Genomic DNA, 26,190 nt, shown 5'->3' on the forward strand with positions numbered 1-26,190 from the left:
CCCACAAGGTCTGAGGGACAGTGAACCGGCCCCCTGCTGAAAAAGTTTGCTGACCCCTGGCCTAAGTCATACTCAGACTAGTTCTCCTGAAACCAGTGGACTTAAGACAGTAATGTCCAATGATTCTCAGCAGGTCCATTCAGAATATCACTTAGCCACATACAACCTACTGAGATTTATTTTGAAATTTTATCATTGGGCACCTTCTTTTTTTCCTTGGCAGTCTGATACTACTTGCAGTGGTTGCTAGCTCCATGTAGTGAGTTTGTGCCGCCTTGCGCCACCGAAGAAGGCAGGACCTTGTGCCTTGATAACTTTATCTGGATTAGGAGGACTCATGCCAGATAACTGAGGGCATAATCAAGTTGCATTCCTGGGTTGATGCAAGCCAATTCAGTGTGCTTTTGTGTGGTGCTGGGGATCTATTGTTGTGGTGACTAACTACAAAGTGTATAAAATTGTGCACTATCCCCCATGGGCCAAATTTTCAACTCCTGTGACTGATTCATCCCCACTTAATTTAAGTGTGTATTAAGGCCTTACATGCCCAACTGGGATTGTACCCTTGTGAGAACTAACATTCTGATATGGCAGGATTTTCGTGGCCCTACCACCGTACATAGGCGCCGACTCCATGGGGCTTGAGGGGGCCCGAGCCCCCTCAAAAATTCGTTTGGGGGGGCTCTGCCCCCCCAATAATCTCCGGCGCCCCTCCAGCAGAGCGCCATCGCCGCCCCTCCCCCAGCCCAAAATGCACAGGGAGGGGCGGGCTGCATGCCTCCTGCCCTCCCTCCCGAGCAAAAGCTCCACCCAATTTCCTTTGGAGCTGATTAATAGGCGCAGCACGCTCTCCCCTATTCGCTCACGAGGAGGCGGCGCCACTTTATTTGCATATTCATGAGCTTATTTATTATTCATGAGCTTTCCCGGGCCCCCCCAATATTTTTTATAAGTCCGCGTCCCTGCCACCGTATCTGCATAAAAGGGCGAGGTTAGAAGCAACACATTGCGCTTTCTGTCACAGTGCAGTGACTACGTCAAGTGTGTGATAAATAAAGTCAGTCGATCAATGATCTGGGAGAAAATAGGCTGCAACTTTATTGATTCCAGATGCAGGTGGATTTTGCCTCAGGAATTGGGTATATATCCATTTTACCCTTCTGCTGGAGGGCAGAGACATTTCAGGGTTAGGGTTAGGGTACCAGCGATTATGGGGATACGGGTGGCGCTGTGGCCTAAACCACAGAGCGTAGGACTTGCCGATCAGAAGGTCGGCAGTTTGAATCCCCGTGACGGGGTGAGCTCCCGTTGCTCAGTCCCTGCTCCTGCCAACCTAGCAATTCGAAAGCACATCAAAGTGCAAGTAGATAAATAGGTACCGCTCTGGCAGGAAGGTAAACGGCGTTTCTGTGCGCTGCTCTGGTTCGCCAGAAGTGGCTTAGTCATGCTGGCCACATGACCCGGAAGCTGTACGCCAGCTCCCTCGGCCAAATCGCGAGATGAGCGCGCAACCTCAGAGTCGGCCACGAGTGGACCTAATGGTCAAGGGTCCCTTTACCTTTACCTTTTACCAGCGATTATGGCCTCTGCAAGATGCCTGACTACCATGAAGGCTACCCACAGACCATCGCTACAAATTCTCAGACCCATCTGGGCAGAGACTTCCACCATGACCCCTTTAATAGGGTACGCTGAATATGCCACAGGTTTAGTTCAGCACCAATTCACCCAACTTCTGATGACTAGGATTATAAAAGGTCATTGATAGGGGAGGGAAGGAAGATTTGCACAGAGTGTTTTTAAAATGTTTTAAAATGTTTTAAAAACTTTTTCTTTGGATTTTTTGTATATGGGGGGTTGGGGTGGGATGGATGTGTGGTTGGGTTTGGGGAATTATTATTTTTTATTATTTTGATGTTTTTGTAATTTTTGTAATTTTTACTTTTTTTGTTTGTATTGTTTTATTGGTTTTGTTTGTTTGTTTAAGGTGTTATTTTGTTCTTAGGGGGAGGGGTCAGGGCTGCCGGGGAGTGGGCCCCAGACCATAAAATGGCTGGGGCATGTTCCACAGGGGGGGATGCACTGGGACAACCGATCTCAGTGATCACGGGTAGGAGGAGGAGTTACGCTAAGACTAGACCATGTCATTACAGAGGGGGCAGGTTTAGTCGTTGTCTGAGGACTATTCCTGCCTCCGGGTCTGGTCCTGACCGGATGGATACTAGAATCAGCAAGGGATACCCACATGACCTGAAGGTGCTGCTGTGCAATGCCAGGTCAATGATTCATAAGACCACTGCCATCCATGACGTGATCATGGATGGAGGACTTGACCTGGCATGTGTAACAGAGACTTGGTTGGATGAAGCAGATGGGCCTGTACTTGCCGCTGCTTGTCCACCAGGTTTCTCTTACGCACAGCAACCCAGGTCATGTGGGCGGGGAGGGGGGGTTGCAGTGATTTTTAGGAAGTCATTAGTCTGCACCAGGCGTCCTATTGGAAAGACCCAGTTTTCTGAGTGCATGTTCTGGAAGTTGGGCAATAGGGGCAGTACAGGATTCCTTTTGGTGTACCGACCTCCCCGCTGCACCAAGGATTCCCTGTCCGAGCTGCTTCAGGTCGTGGCGGATGTTCTCCTGGAGACACCTAGCTTGGTCGTCCTAGGGGATTTTAACATCCATGCCGACACGACCTTACAAGGGGCCGCTCGGGACTTCGTGGAAAGCATGGCCTCCATGGGGCTGTCCCTGAATAAGTCTGGCCCAACCCATAGCCGTGGACATGCCTTGGACCTGGTGTTTACCTCTATGGATGTTGGTGATCTGACACTGAGTAAAAGCGAAACGAAAGAAGTGCCATGGTCAGATCACTTCCTGGTGCAACTGGACTTCTCTGCGACCCATCCCCTCTGCAGGGAGGTGGGACCAATTCGGATGGTCCGCCCCCGCCACTTAATGGATCCAAATGGTTTCCAGAGAGTGGTAGGGGATGCTTTATCCCATGTTGATGGCCTTTCAGCCGATTCCCTGGTGGCCCGCTGGAATGTGGAGTTAACCAGGGCTATTGACTGTTTGGCTCCGAAGCGCCCTCTCCGATTGCATGGAGCCCGGACAGCCCCGTGGTTTTCCACAGATCTGAGGGCAATGAAACAATCGTTGAGACGGCTAGAGCGCCGGTGGCGGATAACTCATTCCGAATCTGACCGGACACAGGTTAGAGCTCAACGTCGAGCCTACCAAGTGGCGATAGCGACGGTGAAGAAGAATTTCTTCACCGCCTCTATTGCATCTGCAGAAAACAGCAGCAGGAGACTTTTTCAGGTGGTTCACAATTTAGCGGAACCACCTGCAACATCGGGGCCCAGTACGGGCCACATGTTCTCCTGCAATGATTTTGCAAAGTTTTTTGCAGATAAAATCGCTCAGATTCGGGAAGAAGTAGACTCCACCGTGGGAGCAGGGCCGGGGCGGGAGAGTGCTAGAGTTCTGTCTAGTCAAGTTGAGTGGAATCAATTCCAATCTGTTACTGCCGAGGATGTGGACAGGCTGCTTGGACGAGTGAGGCCAACCACCTGCCTCCTGGATCCTTGCCCATCCTGGCTTATAAAAGCTAGCCGGGAAGGACTGGGCGATGGGCTTCGTGGGGTAGTGAATGCTTCCCTCCGTGAGGGAGCCTTCCCAGACCCGCTGAAAGAGGCGGTTATTAAACCGCTTCTTAAAAAACCATCTTTAGATGCGGCCACGATGGCCAGTTATCGCCCAGTCTCAAATCTTCCATTCCTGGGCAAGGTGATTGAGCGAGCGGTTGCCGAACAACTCCAGGCACGCCTGGAAGAAGCGGACCATTTGGATCCCTTCCAGTCGGGATTCAGGCCTCATCATGGGACTGAAACTGCCTTGGTCGCACTGGTTGATGATCTCCGGCGGGCTAGGGACAAAGGTGAGAGCTGTTTCCTAGTTCTGCTGGATCTCTCAGCGGCGTTTGATACCATCGACCATAGCATCCTTCTGGACCGTCTTGGGGGGCTGGGAGCTGGGGGCACTGTCATACAGTGGTTCCGCTCCTTCCTCCTGGGCCGTGTTCAGAAAGTGGTGGTGGGGGATGAGTGTTCAGACCCCTGGGCTCTCACTTGTGGGGTGCCTCAGGGTTCTGTCCTGTCCCCCATGCTTTTCAACATTTACATGCAGCCGCTGGGAGAGATCATCAGGAGGTTTGGGCTGGGTGTTCATCAGTATGCCGATGATACCCAGCTCTACCTCTCTTTTAAATCAGAACCAGTGAAGGCGGTGAAGGTCCTGCGTGAGTGTCTGGAGGCGGTTGGAGGATGGATGGCAGCTAACAGATTGAGGTTGAATCCTGACAAGACAGAAGTACTGTTTTTGGGGGACAGGAGGCGGGCAGGTGTGGAGGATTCCCTGGTCCTGAATGGGGTAACTGTGCCCCTGAAGGACCAGGTGCGCAGCCTGGGAGTCATTTTGGACTCACAGCTGTCCATGGAGGCACAGGTCAAATCTGTGTCCAGGGCAGCTGTTTACCAGCTCCATCTGGTACGTAGGCTGAGACCCTATCTGCCTGCGAACTGTCTCGCCAGAGTGGTGCATGCTCTGGTTATCTCCCGCTTGGACTACTGCAATGCACTCTACGTGGGGCTACCTTTGAAGGTGACTCGGAAACTACAACTAATCCAGAATGCGGCAGCTAGACTGGTGACTGGGGGCGGCCGCCGAGACCATATAACACCGGTCTTGAAAGACCTACATTGGCTCCCAGTACGTTTCCGAGCACAATTCAAAGTGTTGGTGCTGACCTTTAAAGCCCTAAACGGCGTCGGTCCAGTATACCTGAAGGAGCGTCTCCACCCCCATCATTCTGCCCGGACGCTGAGGTCCAGCGCCGAGGGCCTTCTGGCAGTTCCCTCATTGCGAGAAGCAAAGCTACAGGGAACCAGGCAGAGGGCCTTTTCGGTAGTGGCGCCCGCCCTGTGGAACGCCCTTCCAGCAGATGTCAAAGTGATAAACAACTACCTGACATTCAGAAGACATCTTAAGGCAGCCCTGTTCAGGGAAGTTTTTAACGTGTGATTTTATTGTATTTTTGGTTTTTGTGGAAGCCGCCCAGAGTGGCTGGGGAGGCCCAGCCAGATGGGCGGGGTATAAATAATAAATTATTATTATTATTATTATTATTATTATTCCGCAAGGGAGGGAGTCAGGTGTGACTGGCTTTTATGCATCGCTAGCTGGCCAAGTGTGGGAACAGCCAATACCTGCCAGCCAGCAAGGCACTGCCCATTAGCAGGGGCTTCTGATTGGCATGTTTAAATTTGCATTTTTGGAGGCCTGGCCAGCCAGGAAATTTCTCCAATGGCTGTTTGAACACATGTTTTCTGGCTGCTGCCGTCCACTCAGGAAAAGGGTAACAGTCCATTCTAGCCATAAAAATTAACAGCTATTGTTTAAGTGGAGCATTTCTCTCAAATGCTGGAGACACTCATTGAATTGTTTTGATATATATTAAGGCACACATTGAGTTATCTTTTTTTTAACACGAACCATGGCGATAGCATCGCATTTTTGTGTGTGTAACACTCCTACTCCATGATATTTAGAAGATCACAAATTAGTCATTGGATTTAAGAGAGTGTCATCAGATATAGTCAATCTATTCACTTACAGTCCATTAATCATCCCATCTGCACGCCTATATTATTTTTTGTCAGTTCAGTGAGAAACATCTATTTCTGTTTTGCTTATAAATGGAGTCAGTGGCCATTTACTTGTTCAGAATTCCTTGGTACACCCCCCCCCCCTTTGGAAACTTGGCAGGAGAAACTTTGAAAAACATGTTTACACACAAGTATTTGACTGTGTCTAAATAAGCTGCCATTTAAAACCCTCAATTAAAATTCAATTACCAGCTTGTAAAATATTGTCCCTGCCAGGTTTATGCATTAACCTTTGGTTTCTTGGGAGATAGTAACAAATTTTCATTTCCAAGTTAGTCTATATCTCCAATAATAAGTACACTATCAGGACCCAAACTTGCATCAAAATCCCCCAGAAGAACAGTATTAGTACCAGGCTTTATCTCCAAGCTCTTATAGCAGATGTCTTGAATCCTGCCAAATGTGAAGGGGGGAAAAAAGAATGAAGAGTTTTGGAAGGACAATACTTTTTTTTAAAAAAAAAAAAAAAAGTCCCACAAACTCAAAATCTGAAATAGCGTCAAATTTCCTACAAGGATTTACCGTATTTTTCTGTGTATAACCCCCCTCCCACTTTGATGTTCCTAACACAGAGGTTTGCCTTCACCCCAGAAGTGCACTCTGTTGTCTCTCGAGACAGACGGATGCCACCAAAATACGCTTGTGAATTGGTTGGCACCTTTCCTCTGTGCTTTTAGGTACAGTAAAGACATTTCTGATTAGATGTGCATTTCAACGATTGCCTTTGTAATTTACTGACCTTATGACTTGGCTTTTTACTACTGCTGTTTTTATGATTGTCTTTATTCCATTGATTTACTGCTGTTTTTGAGTGTCTTGAGAGACAGATGGGCATACGTATTTTAATAATTAACTGCATTAGATCATTTTAGAATGTGTCAAAAGAGGATATTGTACATTGATTTATAATTCTGTGCATGCTTTAGGAAGACACACACAGCGTTTTTCACCAGGCTCCCCTCCCTTCTCCTTGATTTCAACTGTTCCTTCCATTGCTTATTTTAACCTTGCAACAGCGTGGACCATTTCATAGCGGTGGTTGTTTCAGCAAGATATAAATTTTGTTAAATAGAATAAATATATAAATAGTTTCACTTTTGCATTGGCACTAGCTGCTGTTACCACTATTTAGGATTGAGTTTGCAGAATGTGGTAACTAGAGAATCCGGCTTGCATTCAGCATAGTTATTTCAGATGTAACTTTAGCAAATGTACCTTGGACCCAGTGGCGTCGCAACGGGGGTCAGGGGGGCGGTGCGCCCGGGCGCCATGTCTGGGGGGGGGGTGACGAGAAGCCCCAGGGGCACGCGGCAGCATGAGCAGCCATCCCGCCACCGCCGCATGTGGAGGATCCTCCTTTCGCAGCTGTAGCCGCGAGCAGAGGATCCCAGTGCTGGCAGCAAACTGCTATGTACAGTGCATGTGCGGCATCACACACATGCGCTGTATGCAACGACGCCACACATGTGCTGTGCACAGCGGTTTGCTGCCAGCACCGCTTGAGGGCTGTACGGATGGTGGTGGGATCCCTCCGTTGCTCCTACTGTAGCACCCTGCTTGTGGTTAACGCTTAGCTGGAATGAAATATTCAACGCAGCAACAGAGAAATTAAAATAATAATTTATTTGTCAGACAAATAAATGTGAGGCACAGTGGTATATCATTACCAAGCTCTGGCCTGCCCTCCTGCCATTATGGCCAGCACTTATATTCCCTTAATCCAGCCCCCTTTGCTCCTCCTTGGGCTGCCTCTGTCCCATCAGCCTGGTTGAAATTCCTATTGGCTGATTGGTATGACCAATCACAAAAATACACTCATTTCCTATTGCCTTTTATGGGAGACAAAGAGCTATATTTCCTTCCATTTATAATTGACAAACAAGTATTAATATATCTTTACATGTGTCTCAACAAGGAATCTTAATTACCAGCTCACCTCCTGCCCTCCTTGCCCTACTGCCTTCTAAAACAAATGGTTAATCTTAAATTTTTATCTTAAACATATGTCAAGGATCTTGAGTTTCACATCAACATTGAAAGATCTACTTCATATGAAGGTTTCTAAACAAATGTCTGACAACCATATATATCAGAACTGCTCGGATGGCGTCTCATTTCTGGCAGGGGGGCTGACTTAAATACAACTCTTACAACTATATGAAATAAGAATTTAGCATTTCTTAAATCCTTTGCATAATTACATTTAAACCAATATATTTCATACATTATCATAGGTAACCTTTTAAAAGAATAAAGCTTCTCAAAGTTGAAAGGAAGGAACTCAGTAAAAAACAGTTTTTAAAGAAGCCTCTTTAGTTTACCCCCCCCCCCTCTTCAGCCAGTTGCTTTCTCTTCCATGTGCTCTTGACCTTTTGTCCTGTGGCTCAAGTTTAAGAGAGGCCCCTGGTATCATTTTACTGTTTACTAACTCTTAATTATGTTGGGTCCGTAACCTTGCTCTTTAACCTGTAATTCCAGCTTTTTTTTTTATGACCGCAATAAACCAGGGGGCCCTTTGCTGCTTGCTGCTTGCTGGTTTTCTACCTTGGAAGAAACATTATTTTTAGAATTTTAGGAACCTGATCAAAATATAAGCCAATATAAGTCTTGATTAATAATGCAGTCTATATTCAGATGCCACATTCCCCCCTTTCAAGCTCAAGGACCTTGCTTACCAAGCGTCCTTGATAGCTTGATCTAAAACATGAAATGGGGACATGTGCTATATTCTCCATCTTTGTAGCCAACACACGGATTGCCTCACCATTATCTGAAATGTTAAAGCAACAGGCATTCCCTGTCAAGTTCAAGACTCCACATAGACCTCCCTGCTTGGCAAGTACATAATCCATTCCCATTTTCAGCTGCAAAATGGGGCTCTACTTTCATCCAACTGTTGTGCAATAAGTCTCAAACTCTGGGCCGTTGCATTGGTTACAAGTTCCACTACTGCTTGTAATTGAATTATTCTGTTTAGATTATAAATAGGATCCCGTGCCCCTTGTATGAGCTCACCAGGATTCCAGGAGGCAGGATCATAATAGGCTATAATGCGCTCTGGTGGCCAATCATTAGTACCGCTCCAACTTTGGGTACTTCCTCCTGCTATACGAGAAATATCAGCATTTCTTTGTGTTCGCTTAGCTGAACTAGTGGGCAAAAATCCACATTGGTGGTAATACCCATCCCAGGAAACAAGTCCCACTCCATTTGGAAGGGAGTTTCTTGTATGCCCATTCTCCACATATCCACCACAACCATCGGGTCTGAGGTTTTTGGTACGTGGAGTACAGAAGGCGAAAATATCAAAAGAGGCAGAGAGTTCACAGTGCAGTATGTTAGATTGCCTTTTTCTGTCACAGTTGTGTTCCATACCACTTTCCATGCATGAATAAAAGGAGGTGCACAGGGCAAGGTATTCCGAGTTCGATAGGTAGTACCGTGTGCCCAGGTATGACTATTCTTAAAATAATCCCAAGTATAGTGACAATGAGAAGAGCCTATCATGATAGAATCAGCTGCATCTGATGATTTATGTACACAGAATTCCCCTTGTACAGGTATAACTCGTAATGGTTTAGTTGAGTTCCATCCGGGGAAATTCTGTATTTCTGTTTGGTGTGGCATTTCGCTTACCATACCAATGGCATTTAATGGTATCAGTAATAAGGGCATACCTCCCTCTGAATCATCTGGCCCAAGAGAGCAAACAAGGCAATTGGTCCTATTTGCCACATTGCCTACCATCGCAGCTAAGCCTACCCACATATTGTGGTCATGGCTGAATCCATATTTAACAAATTTGGTCAGATTCAAGGACCCTTCCCCTTCCCAAGGGATCAGGATTAATAATAAAATCATGTTGATGTCTAGCATATGCATTCCTTCCACAAAAGATTACCTTATTGTGATAGCATAAAACTATTAGTCCCAATATAATTCCCCCAGTGACAGAAATGGGGAACCACCAAGACCAAAACATATATCCCAAGGATCCCCAATGTGTAATATCTCTGATAATTGTTCCACAAGGGGGCAGTCAATCAATTGTATAAGAGAATCTTCCCGCTCACAGTCGCTGGTTCAGACGCTCCTCAAGCTTCAGGCGTGCGCAGGTCAGCCAGCTTCCAAGTTGTGGCTGCAGCAGGCCGGTCGTCTAATGTTGCCCGTGACCTAACCCGTTCCCGGTAGGGCTAGATACAGGGGTTTTTAGAAAGAGTCAGTTTTAAAGGATTAGAGGGGTCACCTTTGCACGTCCAACTGCCTTCAGACTTCTTCAAACGAGAGTGATGAATCCAGGGGGTCACCTCAGCTACCTTCACCGCTGTTGGAGTAGAAAGCAAGACGGTGTAAGGTCCACGCCACTTAGGTGCAAGTGGATCACGTTTTCCACTCTTTCACCCATATGCTATGCCAGCCTGGAGCTGATGAATCGGCTTGGCAATGCTGCACGGCGTGTGCTTGAGGGCCCACCTGTTAAGAAAAACAAACAAACAAACAAACAAACACGGGAGAGAGACAAAAACACGGGAGAGAGATTGCACTTGTCCCTGTGTCACATGGTCTCCTATTTGTTTGAGGTCAGTTGGAATATCCTGAACAAAGGAGGGCGGCCTCCCATACAGGAGCTCAAAAGGTGACAACTTAAGTCTTTTTGTGGGTGCACACCGAACACGAAACAGTGTTATGGGTAACACATCTACCCTCCTGAGACTTTAGACATATTAGTGGGCTTCTGGCATGCCCTGCGGATACCTTGCACAAGCGTCTGGCGGTAAGTGGTAAGTCTGGCCAGATGAATTGCATTGTTTGGATCCCAATTAGGATCTTCCAAGGGAAAGTTATCTTGGAGATGACGGTCAATATTAAAAATATTTCCCACTCTGGCCTGCTCACGCAAATATATCTGTGCCTTTTCAATTATGTCTCTTCTTTCCTCAGTGGTGAAGAGAGTATTACTATTGAAGTCACCAAGTCCATCATAGCCTGAGGTTTTTCTGCGAAAGATGGGGCGTTTTCCAATTCATCAGACTGTAGTCGTGAATGGAATGTACTGGAGGATCGAAGTTCGAGGTGGCCTTGGTCCGGGTTGCCCATTAACCAGCACAGGCTCCTCAAGTGCATCAAATACTCTTCTAAGAGGGGCTACTACGTGACCTTTCTCTTCGCTTTGCTCTAGGGGCCTCAAATCATAGGGGATGGTATCTGTCCCAAGGCGTTCTTTTGGCAGCTCTATACGCCTAGCTGTATTGCTTGCTGACCGATTAAGGTCTCCCTGTAACTTCTGTAATAATTCTCTAGGACTTGGATGTACAGGGGTTTGGGGTAGGCAATCAGTTGTTCCACTAAAAGAGACTGTAGATGGAGTTCTACTGGGACTCACAGATGGAATAACCACTTCTGCTTGGGCTTCATTATAGGACTCCAATGCCTCCTGAAGATATTTATCATAATCTATCAAGGAGTCAAGTTCTGTGTCTCTACCCCCATTATTCGTTCCACTTTCTTGCCTTGGGGTTACAACTGGTGGAGGGTTTGAATTAGGCTCCCTTCAATGTGGAGCATAGGGTGGAGGTGGAAACACCTCTTCCTCTGGTCCCTCAAAAATGGGTTTGAGTTTATTTGGCAAGATTCCTTTCCTAGCTTCGGCTTTTACAGCCAATAATTTGCATCGTTGGACTTTGCATTCTCTTATCCATGGAGGATTTTTATTTAATGTGCTCAGCCAAGAATCTATATATGAAAATTGTTCTGGGCACCCTCCAGTTTCTTTGGTGATGTTAGACCAAAGTTTGCTTACTAAATTTATATCAAAGGTTCCTTGAGATGGCCATTCAGTATTTTGTTTTGGCCATTCTAGTTCACATAACGTTCTCAAGCGTTCTGGCGTCCTTTTGACTCCATATGCCCCTGAGAAGGCTTTCTTAAAATTATTTAACATACATTCAAGAGGTGTATTTCCCCCCTTTGAACCCCCAACTCCCATTGTATGGCCCTGTGAAGTATCCACTCAGTCACTCACACACACACCTTACTGGGAAACGAAGTAGTACTCACTCCACACTTAGGTCAGTTACACATTGTACTTTCTCACACATGCAATGCGCTAGATACTTCAACCACACTCTACCTCCCAATCTTCCCTTTTGCCCTACACCAGATCACCATCTGATGTACCCAGCCACCTAGCGTACTCAGTTCCCCTTTACTGAGACGCAGAAGTTTGATCAGGACTTCTCTTCCTCCCAATTAATTGGAGGGCCAAAACCCCTTAGTGCACTTACCCTTAGCTGGTTCCGTTTCCCCCCGGTCCGTCGCCGTCGGTGGGCAGGGTATCAGACAGACGAGACTGCTGCGTTCCCCTGGAAAAAAATTTTCCATTGCGCGCTGGGTAGGCAGTGTGGTCCTCTGTCTTGTACCCCGTCCAGTAAGGCGAAGGGGCTGCGTTCCAGCAGACCACTGATCCGAGTCACGGCACCATAAAATGTAGCACCCTGCTTGTGGTTAACGCTTAGCTGGAATGAAATATTCAACGCAGCAACAGAGAAATTAAAATAATAATTTATTTGTCAGACAAATAAATGTGAGGCACAGTGGTATATCATTACCAAGCTCTGGCCTGCCCTCCTGCCATTATGGCCAGCATTTATATTCCCTTAATCCAGCCCCCTTTGCTCCTCCTTGGGCTGCCTCTGTCCCATCAGCCTGGTTGAAATTCCTATTGGCTGATTGGTATGACCAATCACAAAAATACACTCATTTCCTATTGCCTTTTATGGGAGACAAAGAGCTATATTTCCTTCCATTTATAATTGACAAACAAGTATTAATATATCTTTACATGTGTCTCAACAAGGAATCTTAATTACCAGCTCACCTCCTGCCCTCCTTGCCCTACTGCCTTCTAAAACAAATGGTTAATCTTAAATTTTTATCTTAAACATATGTCAAGGATCTTGAGTTTCACATCAACATTGAAAGATCTACTTCATATGAAGGTTTCTAAACAAATGTCTGACAACCATATATATCAGAACTGCTCGGATGGCGTCTCATTTCTGGCAGGGGGGCTGACTTAAATACAACTCTTACAACTATATGAAATAAGAATTTAGCATTTCTTAAATCCTTTGCATAATTACATTTAAACCAATATATTTCATACATTATCATAGGTAACCTTTTAAAAGAATAAAGCTTCTCAAAGTTGAAAGGAAGGAACTCAGTAAAAAACAGTTTTTAAAGAAGCCTCTTTAGTTTACCCCCCCCCTCTTCAGCCAGTTGCTTTCTCTTCCATGTGCTCTTGACCTTTTGTCCTGTGGCTCAAGTTTAAGAGAGGCCCCTGGTATCATTTTACTGTTTACTAACTCTTAATTATGTTGGGTCCGTAACCTTGCTCTTTAACCTGTAATTCCAGCTTTTTTTTTTATGACCGCAATAAACCAGGGGGCCCTTTGCTGCTTGCTGCTTGCTGGTTTTCTACCTTGGAAGAAACATTATTTTTAGAATTTTAGGAACCTGATCAAAATATAAGCCAATATAAGTCTTGATTAATAATGCAGTCTATATTCAGATGCCACACTACAGCCCGGGATAATTTTTTAGGTAAAGGTAAAGGCCTGTTAAGTCCAGTCGCGGATGACTCTGGGGTTGCGGCGCTCATCTCGCTTTACTGGCCAAGGGAGCCGGCATTTGTCTGCAGACAGTTTTTCTGGGTCATGTGGCCAGCATGACTAAGCCACTTCTGGCGAACCAGAGCAGTGCATGGAAATGTCGTTTACCTTCCCACTGGAGTGGTACCTATTTATCTACTTGCACTTTGATGTGCTTTCAAACTGCTAGGTTGGCAGGAGCTGGGACCGAGCAACAGGAGCTCACCCTGTCGCGGGGATTCAAACCGCCGACTTTCTAATCAGCAAGTCCTAGGCTCTGTGGTTTAGGCCACAGCGCCACACACGTCCCATTTTTCAAGAACAATTCAGCAATTTTTTTTAGTGCAGTTGATGCTAGTTTACGGTAGTACTAACAAGAAGTGTATGTAAAGGGCCGCAAAATAGTATTGGATTGTCTGTTGGATTTTAACAGCCTTGCTTTCAGAGTGCTGTTAGGGGGGCATGGATAGGGTCATGGTCTTTGTGGTCCCATACACATGGCAGCATCAAATATATTTTGTAGCTGAATATTTACTTAATTCTCTCTTGCTTGGGACTTGCTCGTTTTATACCATAATGACTTGCATAGTCACATGCAGCCTCTTGAGAAAACTGTTGAACCTAAGATTCTTGGCAGTTTTCTGTAGCGCTGAAGAGAGTGCACAAAAGCTATACTGCCTGTCAATTTTAGTTTCATTTTCTCTTTTCTTGGATCCTTCTGCTCATCTCCTTGACAAGCCACAAGACCACTACATTTGCCCTAATTATGCTGTAGCTCCCAGAGATTAAAGAAAGTTCTGTAGACCGGTTTAAAAATCTGGCTGAGGTCATTTCTACTGACTGCATTATCACAGATCGTATATTTGCTGCAAATGAGATTTTATTCACCTTGTATCTGTATTTGAATGCAGCGTGGTGTCGTGGTTAGGAGCGGTGGATTCGTAATCTGGTGAACCGGGTTCGCTTCCCCGCTCCTCCACATGCAGCTGCTGGGTGACCTTGGGCTAGTCACACTTCTCTGAAGTCTCTCAGCCCCACTCACCTCACAGAGTGTTTGTTGTGGGGGAGGAAGGGAAAGGAGAATGTGAGCCGCTTTGAGACTCCTTAGGGTAGTGATAAAGCAGGATATCAAATCCAAACTCTTCTTCTCTTTAAAATATTTCAACTATTTCTCTATCCTTGGCTATTTCTTTCCTTTCCTAAAATGTAGCACTTCCAAGTGATAGAAATTATCCTAAATGGAAATGTCAGTTTTTGTCACAAGCTCTGGCCCTGTCAATCTGCAAATTTACAAAATTAAAATTTACAAATTACCATTCACATAGAAGCAGGGTAATAGAAGGGTATAGAAATTCAACAGATAGACAACTATTATCTATTAGATAATAATTTAAGCCATACAATCTTAATGCATAAAGATTGTGAAGTGTTTGAAATTTGTTTTGGTCGTTAAATTTTTGTTTTGGTCATTAAAAACTTCCCTAAACACTCAATTTAAGACAGGGTTTTGTTTTGTTTAAGTATGCAACTGGAAAATAATGTGCAGTTGAAACAGAATGTAAGAAAATTAGACACATGGGGTGAATGTGTTTATTAAGCACTTGAATTACAGGCAGTGTCAGGGACTAACACTGTTTTTTTGTCGCTTAGGCCTATCTCGCTCACTAGGTTTGTCTTGGTTCCCACTCAGAAAATTGTGGCATATTAACAACAAAATGTATTTGATGAACCCTATTTTCAAACTACGTTGGAGACTTGAATTCTTGAACATTTTTGCAGTTGGAAAGTTGTCTTCTAGGCTCTGTTTTGGTTTTGTGCTACTTTGCTCTGCCATCCACATTAACTTGGGGTTTGCAGTTAATTCCCCCAAAAGTAATATTGCCAGATCTCCCCAAGTCTGTGCCCAACTTTTTCTGCTAGTTTTGTTCTACCTTCCACCTCTTACTTTCCTCATCTTCTATCTTTGCACAACTATTAATAACACCAGTGTGGCGATCACACAGGGTCCCCGGATGTTTAACAGTCTATTGATCCCTGTGCCATCATTGTGCTTGCTTCCTCGCTGCCACCAACCCGTTACTCTCGGGTAAAACACTGAGTCCAGACAGTTGTTAAAACTGAACCAAATAAACAAGTTTATTTTATAAGCATTAACAAGTTTATGGTTTCTCAGATAATATTCCTGTCAGTTTCTTAACTTTAGTTTCTTTACTGGCCTATACCTTCCTAATACCTTCTGACTGATTATATCAACTGTTTGACTGACTCCTCCTAACAGATTCTCTCACTCTCACATCAGACTAGCCCAACTCCCAGATTTATCCTCTCTCCGTCCCTTCTCTAACTCCAGACTGACTTCTTAACAACTCTAACTCTAACTCTAACTCCTCCCCTTGGGTTCCTATTGGTTAGTCATTTTACAATTAGTTAACCCTTTCCTTATGAACCCAGTATGATGTCACACACCTAGGAGGGCAGACGCCACAACCAGTATTATCTCACCTGCAACACACACACACAGAGAGAGACACTGGTTAAAGTACCTAGCCAGAAAAAAACCTTTGCAGTCATATTTCAAACTACGTTGGAGGGTAGTGAAAAATAGGCAGTCGAAGCTGTACTAGCAAGACTACGATAGACAAGGAGGACGCTAAACAAAACATAAAATATATTGTATATATTTTAACATTTTTTTACATCAAAAATCATGATTCTAAAGATGGTACAAACTGAAACAGACTACAGAAGTCTTCATTTCCCCCTTCTAGAGAATTTTAAGGAGTCTAGATATGGCGGCAGATGGTGAGTGAAAGATTGATTGCTCTGGTAACTTGAACTTCTCGAAAAAAGCAGAACTTGACCAGGAGAGAAGCCACCATGGGGAGAGAAAAAAGTGGAAATAGTGTGGAAATGAGCAGTTCATAGGGAGTGATGAATTGTTGGGGAGGGAAAAGCTTTCTGGCACTTTGAAATTCTTTGAAGTGGCAAATGCCTTATCCTTTTTTGTGGAAAAGTACTGATTTGAACACAATTGATAAAAGCAACAAAGATATCTAGGTCAAATATTGACTTCAGTAAAGAGGCTCTTTAGTCTTTAGGTCATCATTTAATAGCAGACAGCAACCTTTGTCGTTCAGTGTTTCTGATATTTATAAGTAAGTGCAGCGCTGGATTTAGCCCAGTGAGGGTGGTTCCCTTATACAGGGTGTTGAGCCAGGGGACTACAAAATAATTGCATTGAGAAGATCCATAAAAAGGCAAAAGGCATTATAGTGGAAATAATAATTTTTGGGGGGTGGATGCACCCCATATTTTGTCCTCAGGACACCATGTTAGTCTACCTGGGTAAGTAGGCTGCTTAGACCTATAATAAGGGATTTTATTAATCATTGTGTAGAACTAATACTGGACCATAAAGAAGGCTGATTGCCGAAGAACTGATGCTTTTGAATTATGGTGCTGGAGGAGACTCTTGAGAGTCCCATGGACTGCAAGAAGATCAAACCTATCCATTCTGAAGGAAATCAGCCCTGAGTGCTCACTTGAAGGACAGATCCTGAAGCTGAGGCTCCAATACCTTGACCACCTCATGAGAGGAGAAGACTCCCTGGAAAAGACCATGATGTTGGGAAAGATTGAGGGCACAAGGAGAAGGGGACGACAGAGGACGAGATGGTTGGATAGTGTTCTCGAAGCTACCAGCATGAGTTTGACCAAATTGTGGGAGGCAGTGGAAGACAGGAGTGTCTGGCGTGCTCTGGTCCATATGGGTTACGAAGAGTCGGACACGACTAAACGACTGAACAACAACAACAACAGCTAATACATGAGTTTCAGTGATATTTTAAGAAAGAAATAATTAAAATATAATTATAGCTTACTCTGGAGAAGAGAAACAAAGTCCAAAGGTGACAAACCTGCAGTTGCTCACATGTAATGGATCACGATAAGTTTATTTTATTTCTAAGCTGCTCAGCCAGCGCAGGATATTGCATGGAATTATTTGGATATATATTTGACGTTTTTGTTCTGTTATGAAGAAAGCACTGCAAGTAAAGTTTTGAATAATATCTAATGGGTCTGGACGATGCTTCATTCCAAAATGAGTTACTTTTTATGCACCCAATCACTACTAACTGCCCAATATTAATATCTGCAATATGTCAGTGTATGCTAGCATTCTGTGAGAGAAGAGGCAGTATGCCTTGAGAAAAAAACAAAAACTAAGGGCATGTGTGTAGCTGGGTACTCTGTTCTACTGCTGCTTTCTTGTAATCAGCCTCACCTGAAAGCCTCCACTGTAATTGGCCCAACCTGCTTCCCATACTGGATAGAGTAGTATGACACTTAGGAGCGATCTCAAGCCAAACTATGTTTTTGATATAAGTAAGGCAAAAAGCTAACCAGTTTTTGAGAAATTTATTTTAGGGGGGGGGGGATAATAATTTTACAGGTTCAATGGTTAGGTATTAGAGCAAATTAAGAAAATAAAATAGGGATAAAAGCTTCCAGTTATATGTATTCTAGACTAAATAAAAATGAAGAAAAAAAAAAAGTCCAGTAGCACCTTATAGACCAACTAAGTTTATTCTGGTGCGCATGAACAAACTTATTTGGTCTATAAGGTGCTACTGTACAATTTTTTATTTTTTTATTTTAATTTTGACTGCGTCAGACCTACCTGTATTGTAGACTGTTTGCCTAAGAAAGCATCTGAGTTCCTTTTGATATTTTTGCTTCTACTTCAGTGCCCATCTATACTCTTAACAATTTCCAGTACTGCAGCTCCCGTAAAAGTGTTTTAGCCCTTTAATTCTGATGCAGCTCTCCACTTTTTCAGTTTTCTCTCTCCACAATTTCCTTGACTTTTCCGTATCTTTAAAATACTAAATACCCTATTTTCTAACTCATATTCAGTGTTTTCAATTGCACTCTCAACCGTCTAGTCAATCAGAAGAAGAGAAAAGACCTGGTTAAATTTCTGTTTCCCCTTAATTGCCAGGTTCCTAGGATTAACCTTTGACCCTGCTGTGCACTAAGCCATCAAAAAGCAACCATTTTACTAGCCATGTTCTACAACCAAAACCCCAGCAAAAATGGCTGTAATTCCTATTCCTTCGCATCATGTCAAAAAAGTATCTTGCTGACAGCTTCTATATTTAGGATGGGCCTCATTAAAATAGCGGAAGCAGAGAAAAAATATTCTGCTGAGAAAGAACAATGGTTGTTCATTAGTTCTGATTATAAACCTTATTATAAAGAGTTACTATGGTGAGTGGTATTCTGGTCTCACCAGCAGCATGAATACCTGTGAGCTGAGGCAACTGCAGGAGCTAAAATGGCATGCTTGAAAATGAATACATTAAATTTGGGACTGCTACAAGTAGGAATTAGATCTCATAGTTTGTTACAGGAATTATTGAGAGGGGATGTGAATAATAACAAATGCAAACAAAGTAGTCTTGGCTGAAGCTTGATATATGACTAGTAAGCTTGTATCTGTCGCTGCTCAGGAATTCTAAGAAACCAAAGATATCCGTGCAGTTTTGAAAAGTTCAGCCTCCCGTATTTAATAAAAATGGTGTCCAGTTGTATCCAAGCATAGACTAAAAACCCGCTACTTGATCTCAGGAACTATCATGCACAATTTGGTTATGCCATCTTAAGAGGTGTCCAAATGCATAACAAACAAACAACTTTCCAAATTATCTAAGTTTCTGGGCTAGCAGAGTCTGTAACCTGAAGCATCTGTAACCTGAGGTACCACTGTATACAACCTATGTGTTGCTTGCTCAGGGTTTCACAGAAAACTGCATCATTTACCATCATTTCTTAACTTCAAAAATGATGTGAAGGAGCATCTTTGTTAAATGAGATAGCCTTAACTTTAGGTCAGGTTAGATCTTTACCTCTCCCTTCCTCCAATCCTAAAACACCTAATATTCTATGTGAGAAAAACTTTAAACCTGTTATGTACTGAAGTTCTCACCCTGGGCCAGCAGGGGGATACTGTAGATAGTTCAGGTCCACATATGCAAATAAGGGATCAAAAGTGACATTCAGTGATTGGATAGTTACAGAAAATGGTTACTGTTGCGTTCTAGTGGAGCTCTATATAAGCAGGCTGGCTGAACCCTTCAGTTCAGTTCTGTTCTGGCCTATGAATAAACAAGAGCTGTTTGAAGAATCGCTGTGTCATCTGATATGTTCACCCACAACTTAACAAAACCCACATGTATAAATATGCTTTATTGTAACTTACACATTTATCTTACAGTGCCAATATTTAATTTTGCTCATCATATCTACCCCCAGATGTCACCAAATGTATTTCCCTCTTTTTTTGGCTATCGTTGTTATTGTTGTTTAGTCGTCTCAGTTGTTTTCGACTCTCCATGACCCCATGAACCAGAGCATGCCTTGGGAACTCTCACTTTCTTCTCAAAGCTTCTCCCTTTTTTTGTCCATGGAGTTTTCTTGGCAAAATACTGGAGTGGATTGCCAGTTCCTTCTCCACATTTAGTCTAAACTCTCGGCTATGACCTGTCCCTCTTGGGTGGCCCTGCACGGCATAGCTCATAGTTCCTTCGAGTTATTCAAGCCCCTTCGCCACGACAAGGCAGTGATCCATGAAGGGTGGGCTATCATAGTTGTAGTCAAATACAAAATTAAATTGAATGAAATATTATGGACAAAAGCTACCCTCATATTATTTAAGTAACAGTTTTCAGTGGTTCTGAATGAGCAGATTGTATGAGCAGATCGTCTGGTTAATGTAAAATTGTGAAAGCAATTGCTCCTTCATAGTTCCTTACAAATTAGAAGGCCAAATATAGACGCTGTTATATTTTCATTCAGAGTATACCTCCAGGGCTATTTCTATAGATCCTCATTAAATTCTTTCCAAAATGGTTTTCTTTAAATAAGGTGAAGGTCATTGTGGTTGTCTTGCAAATCTCTCATCCTACTGAATGAGAATTCAAAAATCTTTGTATTGGAAGCAAGGTAGCTCTTGATGAGTTCTTGAAATCTTGAGTACATGTAAGAACAACTTAAATAAATAAAGGATTAGACAGTTATAGAAAATTTTATAACCTTTTGTTCAGTTGCGAACTGTTCTTAAAATAAACCCTCTAAGTGTCTTTTTTGATGGTGTATATCTTCTTAGAGCTGAGTTTTTTCAGATAATATTTTAGTCCGCTTCTCATAAATATGTGTTAAAATATATGACCTGAACAAGCTCTAGTCATGTCTTAAAAAGTACTCATGCCTAATTAGTTCTGACAGAATGCAAGTTTGAAGTGCACCTCCAAAACCCATTGTATTTATAACAGTAGATTTCCACCTATGGTCTCCTCTCTAACAACGTCTAACAAGACGCCTGCTTTATATACATGGATCTTTTTTGCCGGATGAATGATCTAAACTCTGAAGTATAATTATATATATATAATGTTTTCGTAGATTTTCACGGGTACAGGAATGCAGGTTTTGGTGTCCTCGGGTGTCTTCCCGTGTAAAAGTTGGGGTGTCTAGGCGACGTTTCGACGAGGTCTCACTCGTCATCTTCAGGCTGGTGCTTTCGGCTTCTTGTTACTGGAACAGAGCAGGATCTCAGTGTTTGAGTTCCTATAAATACTGTTGAGGAGGTGTGGTGTATAGCCTCCAATGTTCTGGGCAGAGAGGAAGTTCCCAGGCTAGTGTGCCTTTTCTTCTTTTGTTCCTTAATTGCTTGAGGGATATCTTGAGTGATTTCTTGAGTGATATCCTGAGTACCACTTAGGTGGGTCATTAGGTGTGGATTAGTTGCTAAAGCTTTTGTGTCTTGACCTCTTGAACTTTGTGAAGAGTTTTTCTGAGAAGATGGCTGTACTGCATTTAGTTGTGCTCTGGCTTGGCTTCGTGTATAGGGGCGAGCTGTGGTTTTGTGGCCTGTGCCAGCCAGATCTGTGTAGGGATTGCAGGGGGGTGCAGCATCCGGAGGTGCCACCATGGTTTGGCTACTGGATGGTGTCTGTAATTTATCTGTGGAGAGGGTCTGGGTTTGGGTCTGGTGTGGTTGATTGGTGATGGCGTTCTGTGTGCCTCTGGATCTGGTGTCAGTTTTTGTGGGGAGGGCTAATTTCCAGATGTCTGGCAAGCGGGATGTGTCGTCACGCTTGTTCATGTTGTGAGGGTGTTTCTCTATCTCGATGGCTTCCATGATTATTCTCTTGTGGTGATGTTCCATGTTAGAGAGCAATTTGGAATCTGCAAAATTAATTTCGTGTCCTGTTTCTTTCATGTGTTGGAAAAGAGAGGAAGTTTTTTCTTCTTTTTTGACGGCATTCTTGTGTTCTGCGATACGTGCATTTATTCGTCTGTTTGTTTGTCCAATGTACGTGGCTGGGCAGACTTTGCAGGGTATTTCATAGACCCCTTGGTTTTCCAACTGGATTTTATCCTTGGGGTTTCTGAGGATATTGGCTATTTTTTGGTTGGCGCAAAAGGCTGTTTTGATATTGTGTTTATGGAGGATTTTGCTAATTTTATCTGTAGTGCCCTTGATATAAGGAAGGAGGGCCATGCCATTGTTTTCTTCTGTGTCTTGGTTTTTGGGGGGTGTTTCTTTTTGGATTAGCTTCGTAACCCTGTTTTGTTGGTATCCATTGGCAATTAACACATTTGAGAGATTCTGTAACTCAGTTGTCAAGTGGTCTTTGTCAGCCAGGCGTTTGGTTCTGGAGATGAGAGTCTTGGCTACGGAGTTTATTTGTGCAGGGTGGTGGTGTGATTGTGCATGTAAGTAGCGGTTGGTGTGTGTTTTTTTTCCGGTAGATAGTGTGTCCTAGGGAGCCATCAGGTTTTTTGTAGATTAGGACGTCAAGGAAGGGAAGTTGGTTGTTGGCTTCTATTTCCATAGTGAATTGTATTTTGGGGTGTAGGCTGTTGAGATGTGTGAGGAAGCTGTCCAGTTTTTCCTTCCCGTGTGGCCAAATTACAAAGGTGTCGTCAACATATCTGAGCCAAAGTTTGGGTTTGTGTTCTGACTTGTCTAAAGCATTGGTTTCAAAGTGTTCCATGTACAGGTTTGCGATGACCGGTGAGAGGGGTGATCCCATAGGTGCTCCTTCTATCTGTTTGTATCTTTGTCCATTGTGGATGAAGTACGTGTTGGTTAGGCAGTGGTTGGTCAGGTCCAAGATGTATTCGGGGGGATTGTATTTGTTTTGAATGGCTGTCAAGGCTTCATTAATGGGCACTTGTGTGAAGAGAGATACAACATCGAAGCTCACAAGTAGGTCATTGGGATGTAGGTTTTGCTTCTTTATTGTTTCTATGAACTGGAAGGAATTTGGAACGTGTGAAGAGATGGATTCTGCATAGGGCTGAAGTTGCTTGGCGAGAAATTTAGCGAGATTTTGTAGAGGTGAGCCTATGGAGCTGACTATTGGTCTGAGTGGTGTTCCTTCTTTGTGTATCTTTGGCTCAGATATGTTGACGACACCTTTGTAATTTGGCCACACGGGAAGGAAAAACTGGACAGCTTCCTCACACATCTCAACAGCCTACACCCCAAAATACAATTCACTATGGAAATAGAAGCCAACAACCAACTTCCCTTCCTTGACGTCCTAATCTACAAAAAACCTGATGGCTCCCTAGGACACACTATCTACCGGAAAAAAACACACACCAACCGCTACTTACATGCACAATCACACCACCACCCTGCACAAATAAACTCCGTAGCCAAGACTCTCATCTCCAGAACCAAACGCCTGGCTGACAAAGACCACTTGACAACTGAGTTACAGAATCTCTCAAATGTGTTAATTGCCAATGGATACCAACAAAACAGGGTTACGAAGCTAATCCAAAAAGAAACACCCCCCAAAAACCAAGACACAGAAGAAAACAATGGCATGGCCCTCCTTCCTTATATCAAGGGCACTACAGATAAAATTAGCAAAATCCTCCATAAACACAATATCAAAACAGCCTTTTGCGCCAACCAAAAAATAGCCAATATCCTCAGAAACCCCAAGGATAAAATCCAGTTGGAAAACCAAGGGGTCTATGAAATACCCTGCAAAGTCTGCCCAGCCACGTACATTGGACAAACAAACAGACGAATAAATGCACGTATCGCAGAACACAAGAATGCCGTCAAAAAAGAAGAAAAAACTTCCTCTCTTTTCCAACACATGAAAGAAACAGGACACGAAATTAATTTTGCAGATTCCAAATTGCTCTCTAACATGGAACATCACCACAAGAGAATAATCATGGAAGCCATCGAGATAGAGAAACACCCTCACAACATGAACAAGCGTGACGACACATCCCGCTTGCCAGACATCTGGAAATTAGCCCTCCCCACAAAAACTGACACCAGATCCAGAGGCACACAGAACGCCATCACCAATCAACCACACCAGACCCAAACCCAGACCCTCTCCACAGATAAATTACAGACACCATCCAGTAGCCAAACCATGGTGGCACCTCCGGATGCTGCACCCCCCTGCAATCCCTACACAGATCTGGCTGGCACAGGCCACAAAACCACAGCTCGCCCCTATACACGAAGCCAAGCCAGAGCACAACTAAATGCAGTACAGCCATCTTCTCAGAAAAACTCTTCACAAAGTTCAAGAGGTCAAGACACAAAAGCTTTAGCAACTAATCCACACCTAATGACCCACCTAAGTGGTACTCAGGATATCACTCAAGAAATCACTCAAGATATCCCTCAAGCAATTAAGGAACAAAAGAAGAAAAGGCACACTAGCCTGGGAACTTCCTCTCTGCCCAGAACATTGGAGGCTATACACCACACCTCCTCAACAGTATTTATAGGAACTCAAACACTGAGATCCTGCTCTGTTCCAGTAACAAGAAGCCGAAAGCACCAGCCTGAAGATGACGAGTGAGACCTCGTCGAAACGTCGCCTAGACACCCCAACTTTTACACGGGAAGACACCCGAGGACACCAAAACCTGCATATATATATAATTCATGTGTTGGACACGAAATTAATTTTGCAGATTCCAAATTGCTCTCTAACATGGAACATCACCACAAGAGAATAATCATGGAAGCCATCGAGATAGAGAAACACCCTCACAACATGAACAAGCGTGACGACACATCCCGCTTGCCAGACATCTGGAAATTAGCCCTCCCCACAAAAACAGACACCAAATCCAGAGGCACACAGAACGCCATCACCAATCAACCACACCAGACCCAAACCCAGACCCTCCCCACAGATAAATTACAGACACCATCCAGTAGCCAAACCATGGTGGCACCTCCGGATGCTGCACCCCCCTGCAATCCCTACACAGATCTGGCTGGCACAGGCCACAAAACCACAGCTCGCCCCTATACACGAAGCCAAGCCAGAGCACAACTAAACTCTTCACAAAGTTCAAGAGGTCAAGACACAAAGGCTTTAGCAACTAATCCACACCTAATGACCCACCTAAGTGGTACTCAGGATATCACTCAAGAAATCACTCATGATATCCCTCAAGCAATTAAGGAACAAAAGAAGAAAAGGCACACTAGCCTGGGAACTTCCTCTCTGCCCAGAACATTGGAGGCTATACACCACACCTCCTCATCAGTATTTATAGGAACTCAAACACTGAGATCCTGCTCTGTTCCAGTAACAAGAAGCCGAAAGCACCAGCCTGAAGATGACGAGTGAGACCTCGTCGAAACGTCGCCTAGACACCCCAACTTTTACACGGGAAGACACCCGAGGACACCAAAACCTGCATTCCTGTACCCGTGAAAATCTACGAAAGCATATATATATATATATATATATATATCCCGCCCTCCCCAGCCGAAACCAGGCTCAGAGCAGCTAACAAGAGTAAAATAATACAGCATTCTAAAATCAGTTCAAATCAAATTAATGGCAACCATTGGGCTAGAGTTCTGTGAGGATTACCAAAGGAGGGGGTCAGGCTGTGCCTTGGCCAAAGGCCTGGGGGAACAGCTCTGTCTTGCAGGCCCTGTGGGAAGGTGTCGAGTCCCGCAGGGCCCTAGTCTCTTGTGACAGAATGTTCCACCAGATCGGGGCCACGGCCGAAAAAGCCCTGGCTCTGGTTGACGCCAGCCTAATCTACCTGTGGCCCGGGACCTACAAGATGTTTTTGTTCGAAGACCGTAAGGTCCTCCGTGGGACATACCAGGGGAGGCGGTCGCGGAGATACGAGGGTCCTAGGCTGTACAGTGGTACCTCGGGTTAAGTACTTAATTAGTTCTGGAGGTCCGTTCTTAACCTGAAACTGTTCTTAACCTGAAGCACCACTTTAGCTAATGGGGCCTCCTGCTGCCGCTGTGCCGCCGGAGCACGATTTCTGTTCTCATCCTGAAACAAAGTCCTTAACCTGAGGTAATATTTCTGGGTTAGTGGTATGTAACCTGAAGCATATGTAACCCGAGGTACCACTGTATAGGGCTTTAAAAGTTAAAACCAGCACCTTAAACCTGATCCTGTACTCCACTGGGAGTCAGTGCAGCTGGTATACTGCTGGGTGAATGTGATCCCGCATACCTAAACAACTGCTGAGGTGCATTGTGTACAGAATATTTATATTTTTTCTCACAATAACCTTCATATGCAATCATAGAATCATAGAGTTGGAATAGACCACAAGGGCCATCGAGTCCAACCCCCTGCCAAGCAGGAAACACCATCAGAGCACTCCTGACATATGGTTGTCAAGCCTCTGCTTAAAGACCTCCAAAGAAGGAGACTCCACCACACTCCTTGGCAGCAAATTCCACTGTCAAACAGCTCTTACTGTCA

The 26,190-nt window shown here is 44.1% G+C and overlaps 1 protein-coding gene and 1 long non-coding RNA gene across 2 annotated transcripts in view; one reads left to right on the forward strand and one right to left on the reverse strand.

The window, feature by feature from the left end:
• The window catches only part of TAFA5 (TAFA chemokine like family member 5), a 279,463-nt gene that overhangs the window by 134,664 nt on the left and 118,609 nt on the right, over positions 1 to 26,190 (forward strand).
• On the reverse strand, positions 7,333 to 13,304 carry LOC144329135 (uncharacterized). The gene is made up of 2 exons (XR_013394560.1): positions 12,011 to 13,304; positions 7,333 to 10,199 (listed from the first exon to the last, which is right to left on the reverse strand). It is a non-coding gene; the product is annotated as an uncharacterized LOC144329135 (long non-coding RNA).

This window comes from Podarcis muralis, chromosome 10, assembly GCF_964188315.1.
Source record: "Podarcis muralis chromosome 10, rPodMur119.hap1.1, whole genome shotgun sequence".
NCBI lineage: Eukaryota > Metazoa > Chordata > Lepidosauria > Squamata > Lacertidae > Podarcis > Podarcis muralis.